The 17,700-nt window shown below is 31.9% G+C and overlaps 1 long non-coding RNA gene across 1 annotated transcript in view; it reads right to left on the reverse strand.

The window, feature by feature from the left end:
- Positions 1 to 287: 287 nt before the first annotated feature.
- The window catches only part of LOC111541662, a 34,477-nt gene continuing 17,064 nt past the window's right edge, over positions 288 to 17,700 (reverse strand). Inside the window, exon 4 of the long non-coding RNA XR_002731342.1 lies at positions 288 to 579. This is a non-coding gene — a long non-coding RNA (uncharacterized LOC111541662). The remainder of the gene's footprint in view (positions 580 to 17,700) is intronic.

Below are 17,700 nucleotides of genomic sequence, written 5' to 3' on the forward strand. Positions count from 1 at the left end.
AAAGCAGCTGGGACTCCCTAAATCCAAAACTAGCAAAAGTTGATTTGTTCTAAAATTGTTGCAGCTTACAGCATTTCATTTATTTTCATTAGCTATGTTAGGGCTTGTGAAAACCTTTCTTGTATCATGTACCTTCTGCAACACACAAAAACACCTTGCTTTGTTTTTCTCCTAAATAGCTACATAATTAGGTAGATTATTTCATGTGTCTATGCCTGTGTTTGCTGAAGAGAACAAGCCAGATAAATTAGCACTTAGCAGAACTCACAATAGCACATAATATGCCCTTGTGTTTCATATAAAGCTTTATTTGTCATTCACGGCTGGTTGGCAAAACTGACTTTGCTTTTGAAAATGACAGGTGGTACTCTGGTGAGCTCTGTATGGAGAAAGAAACAACCTTCACCAAGACAGTTTCTGTCAATAGCTTCCATGATTTCGTATTCAATCTGGGCCTATGTTTCTTCTAAAGTTCTGTTTCATTTGCATCTCTTAGGTCTGGCATCACCAAAGCTCTTTAACAATTGGGATTCTATACCACAAGGCTATAATGGCAGGCTTCCTCTCTTCTCCACAGGACTGATTAAAAGACAGGTGAAGTTCAGTATATTTCAATAAGCCTCAACATTCCATGTCAGGAATCAATAGCCCTCCTTCTTTTTTTAGGGGTTATTAAATTGCAGCTGTAACATTAGCCTTCTTTATCTAATTGATTGTCTTTTCACAGGGCTAAGAAAATCAATAGCAGTCAATGGGACTGCCCTGTTTTTACCTAATAGATGTTTTCTCCTAATTGGCTGCCTGGGTGGCTTCACCGAGCTCAGTATGTTTTCAGAAGTCCACAGTATGTTGCAACCCTTGTAAACTATTTTACCCTGTGCAACAGTTATTGATTTTATAATGAAATCTAGAAAAATCAATAGCAATCAGGAATATAGATCAGGATTCCTAGGTACGTTATGACAAAGGGCAAACTCACTTTGCTACCACTTCAAACTGTGATTCAATTAAACTTGTCCTTAAAACATTACATTTTCCAAAGATTTTGATCAAAGTCACTTGATTAGTTGTCCAAGACCTGGCTCAAAATCTAAGAATCAAAAGATGCTAATTTTAAAAATGCCATACAAGTTTTTAATGGACTATTTCCTTACAAAATGAGATAAGTCAAAATTATTAAGGGTAAATGATAAATTTTCTAGGGAAAATGTGACCTATCAAAAGTCATTGTACACAATACAATTAACTATATTAATTTCTGAGAATTAACAATAAAATGTATAACTTTAAGAAAAAAGATAGATTTGGTTGACTTGCCCAATTCTTTACATTTGTATGATCTCAGTGAGCAACGCTGCCCCAATATGGGTGAAACACAGGTGTTTTTCAAATGGTTTGACATCACAGAATCTGGGTGGAATTTGCATTCCTTCTCTGAATATTATTAGATTTTTGACTCTGAATCTATTTTGAACACTTACCTGTAGAAGTAAGACAGTGTTATAAATCAGTCTGTGTTATAATCAGACTGCAAATTTCCTAAGAAAACAATCATTTCTGTTAAAAAAAAATCACAAATTAAAACACATAAATATTAATTATGGCTTTAAAAATGTTCAATTTCCCTCTGGAGAGAAATAAATGGTCTATACTCCTAACAGGCAAAGAGAATTGCTAACCTGTTATATTTGTTCTTGCATATTTGCTTTGTGATTGCTGACTTCTATTGTTTGTTGCTCAGTTTTATACAACCCTGATTTTGGAATCTCATTTTTCTTGACATCTTGAATTCTAGGCTGGATATATCTTTCAGATATATTCTTAGTATTCATTTTTATTCCCACTCTGGATAACATTTTCATGTCTATTCTTAAATCCTACTTTTTTAATTCATATTTAATAATAAACCAAAGAGTAAAAAGGCAGACATTTCTGTATAAGGCCTGCAATTTTGTGAACAATTCTCCTTTTTCTTTTGTCATACTAATAAACTGGACATTGTCGTATCTCAAACTAGAAACCTTGGCTGCAAAGCAGTTTCATAATACTTTCCAGATTAGCATGCATGTAGCTTAGTCTTTATCATTCTTCACTGACTTGACATGCCCTGCTAAAGAGTCATGCCATTTAATAGGCTTAACCATGATGGGGATGACAGTTCCACAGTCAGTGACAGTCAACCTATATCTGTGGAGCTGTCTCCTGCTCTAAAATCACACATTTATGGTATATTTCGATTTGACCTCAGATCTACCAGTTGATCCTCCATTATCTGGAATATGAATAATTAATTAATTAAATAAATAACACCATAAACAAATACTCTTACAAGAATAGGACTTTCACTCATACATACTATTGTGAAATAATACAGAGTCAAGAAAATACCAAGTAAAAATCTTTTTATTTTATCAGGATTTATAGAAAGGGGGATAGGTGTTGAGGGTGGGGAAGAGCATTGACGATAATGATACCTTTCTCAAGCTTAACAGAGACAAATGTCAAAGAAAAGCACCAAAGTGTCAACCAGACATTGTCAATACCTTCTAAATGCCTCAGAAAATAAAGCTGTTTTTTTCTAGTTCAAAGAGTAAGTCAGGGTCTTTCCTTGCATTGCAGCATGGACTAAATAACAGCAAAAATTGTGGAAAAAAAACAAAAAACAGTTCATTTCCAGTTTCCTTTCCCCTGGCCTATGGCAGTTTGTAATACCCCTGACATTATGCATTATGGTGTGCTTTTGCTCTCCTGTTTCCTTTTTTGTAGATTCTTGGGACAGAGCATGATAAACTAATTCATGATAAGTATGAATGTCATCTCTCCTACGCACAGTAAGATTTAATAAAGATTGAAACCCAATGCCAAAAGTTGAATCATTAATACTGAAAGTTTAGATCTTTCATAGAGGTCTTGGAATTTTTCAGGCTCATTTTACATACAAACTATTAAGTTTTCACGGCATTCTAGAAGTAAGAACACTGATGACTGTATTCAGAAGGTTACAACCAAACATAATAGAAATAAGTATACAGGAAACTAAAATATGTCAGTTTTTAATGGAATATATATATATATTATATATATATGAGATATATATATAATATATATATATATATATACAGTTGCTGTTTTATTGATCAAAGCTACTTACAAATGTGTGCAGTGCTTTTTGCCTGAAATAATTTCTGACTTGGTTTTTTGTGTTAATCAGGGCCTTACACATCATCAAATGTGTTAAAGTTTATGAGCCAGTAAATTAACTTTAATTACCGCAACATTCCTTCTCATTTTGATCAGTAAATAACAATGTGGACTCTTGAAGCAAAGAAAAAGCAAATTCTTCCAGATCCGACTATCAGTCTTTGCCATCAGAAGATTTTGGCTGGACCCTCTCTCTATTTCTTTCATTTATGCATGCGGTATTCAATAAATCAAACTCATTCTTCTTTTATCCCCAGATTGACAAGAGCCCTTTACAAACAAAAGCACTATTTTAAGCCTAAATCTAAATGAATTAAACATACATGTGGATGTGTTGTATGTATGTATACATATATGTGTATTTAGGTATATGTATATAGATAAATATTTCACTAACTAGATGTATGCACATGTACATACACATATTCATATAGTTTACTAAGACTATTTAGACAAGACAAATTTTAATGAAAAGTTTATTCCCCCTACATTTACACTGAAAAGTTAATAGCAAATACAAAAATGATATTATCAAGTTATAAAATAATGTTCGCACAACAGCCACTACTTCATCTCCTATCCCTACTCCACTAACACCATCACTCTCATAATTATTGTTATAAATTCAATGTGATTAAAGTTTTAATGATAAGGATGGTGATTTCATGGCTTATTTCATTTGAAGGACTGTAGCTATCTTTTTATACATTTTCTCACATCTCAATTAACCCAACTCAAGAGACATCGTTAGATCCCAAAACATTAAATATTTGTATCAGAGAGCAGGGGTAAATGAAGGGAAACACTCATCCTTGTTCTTTTTTTCTTCTTTGAGTACCCTTTTTAGGATTTGAAACAAGTAGACTGCATTGTAATCCAAATAATTGACAAAATTTTACTTGCTTTTTTAAAACTTCTCTACATACAAAAATGCATCATCACCCTTAAACTTTTATGGAATTGCATTTTCACTTTGGAGAAGAGGAAAACAGTTTTAAACTAAGCAATTTTGCCTGTAAGCTTAAATTGAAGTCTTATATTTCAAGTCAGTCTTGTGTGTCAGATTAGAAACACTATCTATCATTCAGCCATCTTATTTGTATTTCTAAAACAGGATGCTTATTATGCTTTCACCAGAAGCATATGAATTGGTGACTGTCATGCAGTTATTCACTAGTGCCTGCCTCACCATAATCTGTAAAAGGGCAGGTTCCAGAGTAAACAAGGTCATAGGAGGTGGCTGTAAATGGACAAGGTGCACAGCCAAAGAGATGAATGAGATACCTTAAATGAAAGACCTTGTTGCTCCTACATAGAAGCTAAGTAAAAACAGTATATTCCATTTGGATTGTCTTTCCTCTTCTTCTGTTTCCTCCATTCATATTCTTTGCTAGATGAAAGTCATAAGTAATTTGAAGAATATAATCATTAGGAAAACATGTTTATTATGCCGAGAACTAAGGAAGAATCCTTAAAGAATAAACAAGAATAAGGGATTTATCTGAGATCTCTGAAAAAAAAAAAAATAAAGCTGGATAATTTAGGAACTGAGACAAAACGATGACAGTGTCATGGCTAAATTCTAACTTCTGCAAGCTGGATTGTCACAGGTTATTGAAAAGCCTGTTGGCAATAACACAGTCTGTCTTGAGTTGGAAATAGTTACTGAATACAGGTCTGTCTTTGACAACATAATGAGCCATAATTGTTACAACACTTGGACTTCACATGAAAATTAGAGTAACCTTATGCAGTATCAATCCTGAAGTGAGTGTTCATGATTTTTAAATATTTCTTAGATTTTTGCATCCAAAAGAATTATAAATAATTTGTCTAGCTGGTGTATCAAAAGAGAACATGTTGGATCATGGCCCTTAAATGAACATAGGCAAGATATTAAAATAATAAAAATAATTTTTTCCAATAAATTTCTTTATAATCTGCTTGTATCACAAAGGGAGCATGATTTCAAATGAAATTAATAGTTCCATTGGGATACAAGCTGTGACAAAGAAATTTTTTCACACCATGTTGATGCCGTGTATATGTTGAAAATGGAACTAACACCTCCCGGAAAACTGATATTGAGAGAAGTATTAGAATAACTCAAGATTAAAATCCATTCCACCTTTCATGAAAAATCATTTATTATTCTAGGGATTTGGTTCCATGTACGCTAGAAGGTTGGTGTGACATGCAAAGACAGAACTTGTCTTTAAATATGAAATAAAAATAAATGCTCTGTAGAAATGAAAAATAAAAGCAAACTCTGCTTCCAACAGGGGAAGTGACAGCTATGTAGGCTTAAATCCCCACAAGATCTATTATTCCTTGGATCTCTAGAGATTAAGACAAAGTGAAAAGAAGTGGAAAGTGCAGGAGTAGTGCAGGGGGTCAGAGTAGGGCGGTATGATGCTAGGGTAAAGTGAAATTCCAGATGTTCTCTTACTTCTGAAAGGCGATCATTCTGCCTTAAAAACCTCAACAACTGATATTTTCCAGTGTATTATTATGTCTTATTATTGTTTTAATATAATTATAATGTTTAATATGTGTGATGATTTGGTGAAATATTTGATGGGAGTTCACTAGCATTATGTATTCATTCATTTAATATATACTTATATCATGCCTAAACCTCAGATACTCTTCCACGTACTATGTAAAGATCACAGTCTCCACCCTCATAAATCTTACATTATAAAAGGTTATTGTGAAAAAGCATATTGTCATTATTAAAAAAAAAAAAACTCACTGTTCAATGACCATGAGCAAGTCAGTATGTCTCTTAGTCTCAGTTTTAGACTCTGTGGTATGTGAACTATTTTTCTACTCTACTTCAGCACATATTATTTAAATAAGTATGTGTTAAGTATCCATGATATGTTAATATAACTCTGTCTGGTAGTCAATGCCATAATCTACCACTTTGCCATAAGTCAGACCACTTTTCAGGTTGTTGTTATGGTATTAGTACTCTTCTGTAATCATACCTGCAAATCCCAAATTATTTGAAATTGCTCTCCATTTTCAATATCCATAAGTCCATCAATGATCAATAACTATTTATTTCTGTAAAATTATTTTTGTATTTCATTTTTATGGCAAACATCCTTTTCAAACATCGTGAATAACTTCTTCATAAGCCTCGAATTAGTATCTTTGGAAATTTCAGATGATTTTCCAAGCAAGTTTTCTTTCATACTAAGCAAAATCTACCAAGCAATTGACATTTACCTGTATTTTCTACTTACCTAAATTTTGTAACATGTCTTCTTTAAATAAATGAATATATTCTGTTTTGAATTTATTGATAACAGTTATTTTTATCTAATGCATATACAGATTCAATAGAGGAAACTGGGAAAAATCCCCTGAAATCTAGCAGAACCAAAATTATCTATAAGAACACCATGAATTACAATAAATGTTCATTTTTAGTGAATTAATTCTCAGCTTAATTTTATACTTACAAAAACGGGGATAATGATATATATATATATATGAAATGTTTAAAATGCACCATTTTAACTAAATAGATTGATGAATATTGAAAATTCTATACCCTTATGTAACCATCATTCCAATCAATATCTACAACATTCATATAATTTCAGGAAGCCCCCTTCTGTTATTTTTGAGTTAACACCCACTCCCATGTTCTACCCAAGACAACCACTGATTTCCCTCACTAGAAAGTATGATTGCCCTTTCTAGAGTTTATATAAATGAAATCATGCAATATACACTCTTCTATGTCTGGCTATTTTAGCTTATCAACATATTTTGAGACTTATGTTGATGTGCTTACCAATAGTGTGTTCTTTTTATTGTTAATTAGTATTCTATTATATGAAGAGAACACAGTTGTTTACCCATTCACCTGTGGAAAAACATTTGCATTGAGCCAAGACTTGGTATATTTTATCTTCTAAATTTTAGTTATTCTAGCATGTATATGTTGCTAACATGCCTTTTGCTGAGACCCAGTGGAGTATTTGTGTTTTTCAGACATTGATTCTTTTGTGAAGCACTTTTTAAAGTCTTTTGCCAATTTTTATTGCATTGTCTTATTAATTTTAAGTACTATACACATATTCTAGAAAGAAGTAATTCTTTCAGAATATATACTTTTTTTTCAATTTGTAGCTTATCATTTCATCTTCTTAATAGCATCTATTGAAGAGCAAAAGTTTTTAATTTTGATGATATACAAAAATTTTCATTTTTTTGATTATTAGTACTTTTTGTTTTCTAAGAAATGTTCTTCTACCTCATGGTTGTGCAGATTTTCTCCTATGTTTTCCCCTAGAAACTTTGTACTTTGTGCTTTATATTTAGTTATATGATTTATTTCAAAACAACTTACTTTTGCATATGATGTGAGGGAGGGGCTAAGGTTCATCATTTTCTTCCATACCAATATCTAGTTGTTTCAGTACAATTTTGTGAAGAAGCCTTTCCTCATTGATTTTGATATGTCCCTTCAACAAAAATTAATTGACAACATGTCATATCCCTTGAATTCTTTACTCTGTTCCACCAATCTGTCCGTTTGTATTTTTTTTAAATAGTTGATTATTTGCGGTCTTTTGAATGTCTATATATGTTTCACAATCCACATGTCAATTTAGAAAATTTTATTTTTTTAACTTTTTTATTATATTTTAATTCCTAGGGTACATGTACACAACGTGAAGGTTTGTTACATATGTGTATGTGCCATGTTGGTGTGCAGCACCCAATAAACTTGTCATTTACATTACTTATTTCTCCTAATGTTATCCTTCCCCCTTCCCCCACCTCATAATTTAGAAAATTTTAAAAAACAACATGGGAACTTAAAGGTTGAGATTGATTTTATTTTGCATATGAATTTCCAGAAAATTTGTATTTGAATAATATGGGCTTTTCCTAATCCATTAATACAGTGTATTCCTCCATTTATTTAGATCTTCTTTATTTCTCCTACCAATATTTTCTATTTTTTTAGTGTAGATGTTTGCACATGAATTTTTATGTCAATTCCTACTTAATATTTTTAAAACTACTATAAATTTTAAAATTTATCTTCAAAATTTTCTTTTCAAGATATAGAAATGCAATTGATTTTTTTATATTGACCTTATATCTTTTGACATTGCCAAATACCCTTATTAAATTTAGTAGTTTTTTAAATAGATTCCTTAAAATTTTCAACATAGACAATCATGTTATCTACAAATAGGGACAAATTAGAATGCTAGCTTTTCAAATTTTAATTGTTTGCTGTTATCATTATTTTTCAATGACACACAATATTTATACATATTTATAGGGTAGAGTGTGATAGAAACACATATATAATATGCAACGATAAAATCAGGCTGATTAGCATATACATCACCTCAAACTTCTATCATTTGTTTGTGTTGGGAACATTCAAAATCTGCTCTTCTATTTCAAAATATACAATAAATTGTTAATTATAGTCATTGTTTAGTGCTATAGAAGAACTTATTCCTTCTACCTTACTGTACTTTATTATCTGTTAACCAAATTTCATCTTTCCCTCCTCCATCACTTCCCCTGCCTCTAGTAACCACTAGTCTACTCTCTACTTCCATGAGATCAACTTTTTAGCTTCCACATATGCATGAGAACATGTGGTATTTACCTTTCTGTGCCTGGTTTATTCCACTTAGCATACTGACAACCAAGCTTATCCATGTTGCCAAGAAGGATATAAGTGTCTATCTGTGGATAGACACTTGGGTTGATTCCATATCTTGGCTATTGTGAATAGTGTAGACACCACTTTGATACACTGATTTCCTTTCCTCTGGATATATACCCAGTAAAAAGATTGCAGGAATATATGGCAGTTCTATATTTAGTTTTTTAATTTTTCTTTATTGTAAGAGTTTAAACCTTCAATACAATATGTAATGGAAATATGAACAAACATCCTTGCCTTATTCCCAACTACCGGGGCAAGATTAATAATTTCAATGTTAATTATGTAGTTTTCATAGATTTTTTTTATCAGTTTGAAAAAAAATCCCTCCTTTTATTGATTTGCTGAGTTATAAATAAGTGCTCAAATTTGTGGAATAATTTTCATGCATCTTTTGAAATGAACACATTCTTTAATAAATGTGATGGAGTATATTGATTGATCTTAAATGCTAAACAAACTTTTGTAGAATAAGTCTTACTTGCTTATGATCCACCATGCTTTTCTATCTATTGTTGGATTCCATTTGCTAATGTATTCTTAAGGACTTGTTTCTAGGATTATTAGAAGTATTGGTCTCTATTTTTTTTTTTTTTTCTCCTATTTTGGCTTTGCCAGATTTTGGTATCAAGGATATGGCAGAATCATAAAATTACTTTTGGTTTTGATTTTCTTCTTTAATGGAAATCTCTGGTGAAGTTAGCTTAGTCTAGAGTTTTTATGGGAAGATTTTGTATTATTAATTGTATTGTTTTAATAAATATTAAAGGTTTGGTTAAATTACCTAGTTTTCTCCAGTCAACTTTGGAAAATTATACTTCTCAAGGATTTTGGCCTTTTCATCTTTGTTTGCAAAAGTTGTTCATAACATTTTCTCATTACTCTTTTTGTGCCTGTCAGATCTCTAATGATATTTTCTCATTTATTTTTGATACAGGTAATTTATACTTTCTCTTGTTTTTCCCTTCATTGGCCTTTCTAGGGTCTTTATCAGTTTTTGATTTGTCAATTTTACTTATTATCTGTTTTCTATTTCATTGCTTCCTGCCTTGTAATTATTTCTTTCCTTCTACTTATATTGGTTTTAATTTGAATTTTCCTTTTTATGACTGTGTTCTTCCTTCCCCTCTTTTTTAAAAATAATTTTCAATTGTTTCTCTTGAGCTAATCATATGCATCCCTCAGTTCTTACTGCTGACTTGACACTGCCCATTTGTCCAAATGTAATAAATTTAGTGTCGGCCTAATGACAACAATTTTTTCTCAACATTTGTTCATTAAAAAACGTTTTTATTTCTTTCTTATGTTTGAAAGATATTTTCCCTACTTACAAGATTTTAGGTGACATTTTTAGCATGGTTTTTAGCAGTTAGACTAAGAATTGCTTAAGTACTTTTTTTTTTTTTTTGTACTTTATGCTTTAGGGTTTTGCTGAAATCTTGAGTCAATCAGTAAATATTTTCATCAAATTTGGGAAGAATTTGGACCATTATTTATTCAAAATGTTTAGCACAGTTTGTTTTTATTCTTTTCACTATTGAGACTTTTGAAAATATGTTTTGACTCTTTTTGTATCTTACCTGTCTGTTAATTTTTCTTCAATCTCTTTTATCTCTTTTTCAGATTGGAATATTTGTATTGATCTTTTGTAAAGTTTAGTGACTCTTCCACCTGCTTTCTTCAATCTCCTGTCAAGCACTTTCAGTGATTTGTTTTTCCATTTCCATCTTATAATTTTCAATTCTGAACTTTCCTCTTGAGTTGTTTTACACAGTAGCTCTGCTGATATTCCCTGTTCCTCACTAAGACCTTTAATTTTCTGAACACTTTATCCCTTATTTCTGTAAACATATTTATAATAGCCTCTTTAAAGACTTTCATTGCTAAATCCAATGTCTGGACTATCTCATTGTTGACTGCTACTGAATATTGCTGTGAACTTTTTATTTTTGATTCTAGGTCACATTTTCCTGTTTCTTTCCATGTGTTACTTACTTCGCATTATATTTTGTTGATGACATGTTTAGAAATTCTAGTTCTATTTTGTTCATCCAAAGGAATTTTTTGCATTTGTTGGCAAATCTACAACTGGATAATCATCTTGAACTAATTGCAGCCTAATTATGCTTTTTTAGAGCAATTCTATAGACATCTGAGTTTTCTGAAGTCCCTCTCACTTGAGGAACTAGATGTCCAGAATCTACCTCCTCAAAGGTTTTTCCAGGATTTGATTTTAGACTTAGTTAGAGAAGAGGTAGAATAGGCCTTACTTGAAGACATTGTCTTTACTCTTTAATTCATCGCTTTTCTGGTTCCTAAGCTGAATGCCCAGATTTTTCACAGTGTGTTAACCTAACTATGTCTGCACACTGCATGAGCCTGAACTGTAAAGTTTCCTAGCATTATTTAATCTGTACTACCTCTGTGCTTTTCTGTTCCCAAGTCATAGGAGCCACTTTCTGTTGAGTCTTGTGCAGTTTTGCTCTGCTTTTGGCCAAGGACTCACAGAAATTTTCTGATGCTTCTCTCTGCACAGATCTCTATCATCGAGAGCCTTGCCCAGCCTCTTACGCTAATTCAAACTGTTGGGGTGTGTTTAGACCCTACTTTGTTGTGACATGGCCAAGAAATTATTCCCTGGAGGAGTCTTGAGGATCATAGTCTAGTTCTTTTTTGTCCAATATATTGAAACAGATACCTCATGTAGTTAATCAATGTTATACTTTTCAGTAGGAGAACTAGTCCCATAATAGCTATTGTCATAGCTCAAAACAAAAGTCCATATTTACTATTTGAACATTTTCTACTTGTCAAGAGATAATGACTATTTTATCCATGGCAACATGATTTTTTAAAGTTTGCATTCTATTCTATTGCATTCTATTCTATTGCAAAGGTTTGCATTCTATTCTATTGCAAAGGTGAACTCATTTATGTATTTCCTCTATGTTTGGGTATGCAGGTTAAATCTAGTAATTTTGAGTGTTTTCTAAGTGCCATGCATTGAAACAAGTGTTTTACAGACACAAAAGCGTGTAATCATCACAAAAAAACTTGTGAAGCAGAAGTGTAATAGTATTCTTAACATTCCGGATGAGAAAACAAAAGCATGGAGAATTAAAATAATTTACTCAAAATCATCAAACTAGTAAAGTGAAGCCAAGATTTAAGCTCAATTATAATATGAAATTTAACTCTTACATGTTCAACTATTAAGCTCCACAACCATTTTGGTAGATAAAAATAATCTCTCACATTTATTAATTTATAAATAAGATGCTTAAAAATTTTCATAGTTTAACTGGCCCTATGTGTTTCAAATTTTATGACTTGGATGTTTATCTCATTTGCTCAATGTTCCCTGGGATCTTCATGTTTTATTTGTTTCTATAAGTTCTTTATGTGTAAAATATTCACCTACCAATCATTTCTTGTTTGCTTGTATACTATCTCTTCTTTTGGGAAAAAAAAAAAAAAAAGATCATATTGTGAAATTACGTAAATAGTCATCAACATGTTTTTAGGGTATTTTTGTTTGTTTGATTGATTTAATTTTTAATCTTTCTCCCTCCCACCCCAAATTTTTAGTTGATTTAATGTGATAACAATTGTATTTATAAACCATTTAAATATTTGTAGGTATGTTTCTAAGCTTTCTATTTTGTGTGATTGATCCAGCTATGTTAAGTCTTTAGTATATAGTAGCACATTTTTAAATTTTTGTATTAATACATCTTAATATCTGAAAGTGAATGTCCCTTTTCAGTAATTTTTGTCAAATCTTTGATTGTTTTTGTCTTTTCCACATTTCATTTGAATCTGAGGATAAGTTTGTCAAAGTATCTGTATATATGTCTGGGCATTTCTTTATATTGTATTTCATGTTTATATCTCTTGTTAAAGAATTAGCCTTTTAACCTATCAGATGAGAAAACATGCATTTCTTCATATACGGTATTCAATATGTTTTAAATTTATACACATCTGCCATTTTTTGTTAAGGTTATTCCCCAGTTCATATTTTTGATAGCTATGGTGAATGTGATTTTCTTCATTTTCACTTTTTACGGATAACTAATAGCATGATGAAAAGTTATTTCATTTAGGATTTTAGTGATATAGCTAGTCAATTTACTGAGGATTCAATTTTTCTTTTAAATTTTAAGTTGACTGTCTTGGATGTAATAAAATATATAATATTCTTAAATGAAAGATTATATTTATAAATACATTTTTAGCAGATACTTTATTTTTCTTACAAACGTGCAGTGGCTAAAACTTAGAAACATGTTTAATTACAGTTGTGGTAGAAGACATGATTGTCTAATACAGTCATGTGTCACATAACAACATTTTGGTCAAGGACAGACCCCATATACAATGATGATCCCTTAAGATTATAATGAAGCCAAAACTTCCTATTGTCTAGTTATATCTTGATGATTAACTCTGTGTAGGCCTAGGCTAATTTGTGTGTTGAAGTCTTCATTTGTTTTACGTTTAAAAAATTTGTAAAGCAGTTAAAGACTTTTATAATTAGGATATAAAGAAAAATATTATATTCGTACAGCTGACCAATGTGTTTGTTTTTTAAGCTAAGTATTATTATAAAAAGTTAGAAAATTAAAAATTTTATAATATAAAAAGTTACAGTAAGCTATGATTAATTTAATATCGAAGAAAGAAAACTATTTTTATAAATTTAGTATAGCCTAAGTATACAACATTTACGAAGTCTACAGTACTATACAATTATGCCCTTGGCCTTCACATTCACTCACCACTTACTTACTCACCCAGAGAAAGTCACAGTCCTGTAAGCTTCATTTATGGTAAATGCCCTACATAGACACATCATTTTTTAAAATCTTTTGTTGTTGTTGTTGTTGTTTGTTGTTGTTGTTGTTGTTGTTGAGATGGAGTCTCACTCTGTTGCCCAGGCTAGAGTGCAGTGGCACAATCTCAGCTTACTGCAACCTCTGCCTCCCAGGTTCAAGCGATTCTCCTGCCTCACCCTCCCAAGTAGCTGGGACTACAGGTCCATGCCAACATGCCTGGCTAATTTTTTATATTTGTTTTAGCACAGATGGGGTTTCACCATGATGGCCAAGCTGGTCTTGAACTCCTGACCTCAGGTGATCCACCTGCCTCAGCCTCCCAAAGTGCTGGCATTACAAGCCTGGCCACCACGCCTGGCCTTGAAAAATCTTTTGAGTCATATTTTTACTGCACTTTTTCTGTATTTAAAATACTTATCATTGTATTACAACTGCCTACAGTATTCAGTACAGTAACATGTTGTACAGGTTTGTAACCTAGGATCAATAAGCTGTACCATATAGTCTGGGCATGTAGTAGGTTCTACCATCTAGGCTTGTGTAATACTCTCTCCAAATCCCATGATGACACATTTCTCAGAGTGTATCTTGTCATGAAGTGATGCATGACTATATTTGATTTTCATGAGCATATTGCTAAAGTCACATTTATAAAGATAATGTTGGCTGGTAATTTAAAACATAGTATTTACCGTGTTAAAAGTATAAACCCAAAGGATTATAGATCATTCTACTATAAGGACACATGCACCCATATGTTTATTGCAGCACTGTTCACAATAGTAAAGACTTGGAACCAACCCAAATGCCCATCAATGATAGACTGGATAAAGAAAATGTGGTACATATACACCATGGAATACTATGCCGCCATAAAAAAGGATGAGTTCCTGTCCTTTCTAGGGACGAGGATAAAGCTGGAACCATCATTCTCAGCAAACTAACACAAGAACAGAAAACTAAACACCACATGTTCTCACTCATAATTGGGAGTTGAATAATGAGAACACATGGAAACAGGGAAGGTAACATCACACAGCAGGGCCTGTCAGGGGTGAGGGGTTAGGGAAGGGATAGCATCAGGAGAAATACCTAATGTAGGCGATGGATTGATGGGTTCAGCAAACCACATGGCACATGTGTACCTATGTAACAAAATGGTATGTTCTGCACATGTACCGCAGAACTTAAAATATAATACAAAATATATATTTTTTTCTTCTATATCTAGTTTCTATCATAATGATACATGAAATTTACTCAAATTCATTTTAACATTTATTTGGGTGGTCTCATAGTTTGACATCTTCTATTTTATGGTGTGGTAAATTTTATTAAAACATATGTTAGTCATTCTCAATGTAAACATTAAAGCTTAAAATATCCAAAAGTTTTAAACAAAAATAAAATAATTTTATTTTTATTAAACTAATGAGTGTAATATAATGAAATATTATAAAATTAAATTACCTATTGAAAAAGTCCCCTTTATATTTTAAGTATATTATATCACTCTATGTTGTAAGTATATTCTTTTACTCTTTGTCATTTATATTTTCTTTTTTAATGTGTGTTTTTTATTATATTAGTTGTTTTGTCTTTCACATTTACCAAAAATGATATTAAAATGCATTTATCAATTTGTAGTTTTGTCCTTAACCTGCTTTTTAATTTATACATCTTTTTCTCCTGCTTCATTTAGGTTTATTTTGTTGCTCCCTTTCAAAGTTCTTTAGATGGATGTTTAATTATTATTTTATTTTCATGTATTTTTACTTCATAAAAAATCACATTTGTGTCTTACTTTGTATCTAGTTTATAGATTTTATGTGGCCTTATTAGTTTTCATGTGTATTTTTTACTTGATGAAAAATGCTTGAAAGTAGATCTAACTGTGAGAAGTTTTCTCTTAAAATTTATATAACTTACCATTTTTGTTCATCTTCTTAATTCTTAATTTTATGTCACTAGTGCCCACATACTTATCTTGTAAATCTTGCTGTTTGATTTTTGTGTCTTATTACATGCTCAATTTCTATAAATGTACTATGAGTGTTAGCAGCAAAATTATACTTTCTGCTTGAAGGACACTTCATTCAAGTCACATACCTGTTAATTAAGTTAATTAAATCTATTATAATTGTATTTATTGTTTTACCACATGATCTATCAATAACTAAGAGGGCTCTAATAAAGTATTGAAGTATTACTGTGTTTCTACCATTTTCTTCATTAATTTTTTCTTTGGTTTTCTATACTTTGCTGCTAGATTATTTAGGAAGACTGTATGGGAAGTATAGCTTTCTGTACTTGAATAGTACGAAATGTTATCTTCACATGGAAATGATTATATGTCTAAGAGTAAGCTTATCAGATTACAAATTTTCAGTTTGTACATGACCAATATTTGTAGTCTTCTGATCTTTGCTGTTTTAAGTAGTACTTGATTTATACATTAGGATGACAGATTATTATTGTACTTTAATGTGTTTTTCACACTGTGGAAACATTTGAATATTTCTGTGAGTATTGTAACCATATTTTCAATTTCACCTCCCTCCTCAACAATATAGACCTCAAACTGCTCTTCACCTGTGACCCTGCGGGAAAGCCCTGCATTTGTTGCTCTACTCAGAGCTGATCACAATAGCATGCAATTCCCAATGTAGCCAGTCCCTCTAAGCTGAAGTTGATCTCCCTGTTATCTGTGCAACACATCAATGAGTAAAAAGAAGAAGAAATTTAGTGTTTTCTTTTTTCTTTTTTTGTTTATTTGTTATTTAACTTTTATTTTAGGTTCGGGGTGCCTGTGCACGTTTGTTATATAGGTAAATTGTGTGCACAGCGATTTGGTGTACAGATTATTTCATCATGCAAGTAATAAACCTAGTATCTGATTTTTGATCCTGACCCTCCTACCAACTTCCACCCTCAACTAGGTCCTTGTGTCTGTTGTTCCCTTTCTTGTGTCCATGTGTACTCAATGTTTACCTCCCACTTATAAGTGAGACCATGTCGTATTTGTTTTTCAGTTCCTGTATTAGTTTGCTTAGGGTTACGGCCTCCAACTCCATCCATGCTGCTGCAGTGAACAAGAGCTCATTTTCTTTTTTATTGCTGTGTAATATTCCATAGTGTATATGTACCACATTTTCTTTATCCGGTCTATCATCAGTGGGCATCTTGATGAATTCCAGGACTTTGTAATTATGAGTAGTTCTGTGATTAACATAAGCATGCATGTGGTTTTATGGTAGGAAAATTTATACTCTTTTGATTATATACCCAGTAATGGGATTGCTGGGGTAAATGGTAGTTCTGTTTTAAGTTCTTTGGCAAGTTGCCAAATTGCTTTCCACAATGGCTGAACTAATTTACATTTTCATCAGCAACGCATAAGCATTCCCTTTTCTCTGTAACCTCACCAGCATCTGTAATTTTTTGACCTTTTAATGATAGCCATGCTGACAGGTGTGAGATGGGATCTCATTGTGGTTTTGATTTGCATTTCTCTAATGATTGGTGATGTTGAGCATGATTTTATGCTTGTTGGCCATGTGTATGTCTTCTTTTAGAAAGTATCTTTTCATGTTCTTTGCACAATTTTTATGAGGTTCTTTGGTTTTTGCTATTTTGTTCAAGTTACTTATAGATATTAGACCTTTGTCAGCTGCATAGTTTGCGAACTTTTTCCTTTTCTGTAGGTTGTCTGTGACTCTGTAGACAGTTTCTTTGGCTGTCCAGAAACACTTTTGTTTACCTAGGTTCCATTTGTGAATTTTTGTTGTTGTTGCAATTGCTTTTGGCATCTTTGTCATGAAACCTTTGCCAGGGCCTATGTCCAGAATAGTATTTCCTAAGTTATCTTCTAGAGATTTTATAGTTTTTGGTTTTAGACTTTAGTCTAACCCATATTGGGTTGATTTTTGTATATGGTGTAAGGAA

The sequence above is a fragment of the Piliocolobus tephrosceles genome, chromosome 4 (genome assembly GCF_002776525.5).
Source record: "Piliocolobus tephrosceles isolate RC106 chromosome 4, ASM277652v3, whole genome shotgun sequence".
NCBI classification, from domain to species: Eukaryota; Metazoa; Chordata; class Mammalia; order Primates; family Cercopithecidae; genus Piliocolobus; species Piliocolobus tephrosceles.